The sequence below is a fragment of the Mandrillus leucophaeus genome, unplaced genomic scaffold (genome assembly GCF_000951045.1).
Source record: "Mandrillus leucophaeus isolate KB7577 unplaced genomic scaffold, Mleu.le_1.0 Scaffold319, whole genome shotgun sequence".
NCBI classification, from domain to species: domain Eukaryota; kingdom Metazoa; phylum Chordata; class Mammalia; order Primates; family Cercopithecidae; genus Mandrillus; species Mandrillus leucophaeus.
In genome coordinates, this window is record NW_012103354.1 from 447,962 (window position 1) to 450,395 (window position 2,434).

Here is a 2,434-nt window from a genome sequence, read left to right on the forward strand (position 1 = left end):
GATCTCAGCTCACTGCAAGCTCCACCTTCCGGGTTCACGCCATTCTCCTGCCTCAGCCTCCCAAGTAACTGGGACTACAGGTGAAGTAGTCCATCAACAGGTGAAGTGGCCATCAACAGGTGAAGGGATAAAGAAACTGTCGTACATCCACACAATGGAATACTACTCAGCAAGAAAAAGGAACGAACCATTAATAAACAAAGCAATGTGGATGCATTCTTCACACAGCAAGTTGAGGGAAGGAAGCCAGACTCAAAAGGTACATACTGCATGATTTCATTTTTATGAAATTCTAGAACAAGCGAAAGTAAGCTACAGTAACAGAAATTAGATTGGTGGTTGCCTGAGGTGGGGGCAGGAGAAAGCTTCCTGGAGTGCTAAGAAATGTTCTTTATTTTGATTAGGGTGGCAGTTACACAGGGACCTACATTTGTCAAAACACATCAAACTGTATACTTACAATGGGTGCATTTTATTTCATGTAATTTATATCTCAATTTACAAAAAGAGTACCGAGAAAAAGCAAAATATGGCACTCAACTAGAGAAGCTGAAAGAGGAGAAGTGGGTGGGTGCCTGTATATAAGATAACTGCACGCTCATGATGTCACCTCCGTCCTGCCAGGAGACTGTGAGCTCCTGAGGGGGCCTGTCATAGTCCAGCCCCAGCCCAGATCCTGTCACATAGGATGACATCAGGAGATGTCTGCTATGGAATGAAGGCAGGGTGGCTCTATTTCCTCCACATGCCTCCGGTGAGGAAGATTTTTTTCTTCTTCATTTGTTTATTTAATTCTTTTTGTTATAATTAAAAACCATCATACTGGCCAGGTGCGGTGGCTCACGCCTATAATCCTAGCACTTTGAGATGCAAAAGGGGGTGGATCACAAGATCAGGGAGTTCAAGAATAGCCTGGCCAACATAGAGAACAGCCTGGCCAACATAGTGAAACCCCGTCTCTACTAAAAAATACAAAAAAATTATCTGGGCTTGGTGGCATGCGCCTGTAATCTCAGCTACTCGGGAGGCTGAGGTAGAAGAATTGCTTGAACCTGGGAGGAGGAGATTGCAGTGAGCCAAGATTATGCCACTGCACTCCAGCCTGGGCGACAGAGCGTGACTCTGTCTCAAAAACAAAAAAACAAACAAACAAAACCCATCATACTTAATTGTGTTAGCTAAGTTGTTTCGATTTGGCCCCTAGGCCCCCTTCGTTAGGGACTTCATTCAGTATGTAAGTGAGCTCCTGTGTACTTAACATGACCCCCATCTTCCCCTCTCCATTTCCTTATTTTATAACACTGTAAGATGCTCCAGGTTCATTTTGTATTCTCTGCATCCCAGCTCTAGAATCACCCATTCCTCCAAAAGTTCTGGTTCTTTTCACTGGAGAATGATATTTAGACTCCAAGGTCTCTCTGGGCAGTTTGCATTAGAGAATTTGCATTTCTCTGGTTACGAGTAGATCAAGCATTTTTCACATGTGTAAGAGCCATTTGCATCCTTTTCTGAGAAGTGACTGTTCACATCCTTTGTATGTTTTTCTTTTGAATTGCTGGTCTTTAAAATTGATATATTTAAACACATAAGGCTGGGTGCAGTGAATCATGCCTGTAATCCCTGTACTTTGAGATGCTGAGGCAGGAGGATTGCTTGAGCCCAGAAGTTCAAGACCAGCCTGGGCAACATATGGAGACCCTGCCTCTACAAAACATTTTTAACAATCAGCTGTGCATGGTGGTGCACCCCTGTGGTCCCAGCTACTCAGGAGGCTGAAGTGGGAGGATTGCTTGAGTCCAAGAGTTCTAGGCTACAGTGAGCTATGACTGCACCACTGCACTCCAGCCTGGGTTGAGAGTGTGAGACCCTGTCTCACTAATTTAAAAAAAAAAAAAAAAAAAGAAAAATAAAAATAGCAAAAAAAAAAAAAAAAAAGGGAGACTGAATATTCTCTCTTAGTGGGTACAAAGTTTATCTGTATATCTATCATACTTTGCTAATTGTATAATTTAAACCCTCTGCATACTTTTTGCTTTTACTTGATATATTAACTTATTAAAACAGGTATGTTAAAGCTGCTAACTAAAATTTTAGATTTATCACTCTGTCCTTACATTTCTTTCTTTTTTAGGGGTGGAAACAGGGTTGCACTCTGTTGCCCAAGCTGGAGTGCAGTGGTGCAACCATGGTTCACTGCAGCCTTGACTCCCAGGCTCAGGTGATCCTCCCACCTCAGCCTCCAGAGTTGCTGGACCACAGGCACACACCACCATGTCTGGCTAATTTGTGTGTGTGTGTGTGTGTTTTGAGATGGAGTTTCACTTTTGTTGTCCAGGCTGGAGTGCAGTGGCACGATCTCAGCTCACTGCAACCTTGGCTGCTTAGGTTCAAATGATTCTCCTGCCTCAGCATCCTGAGTGGCTGGGATTACAGG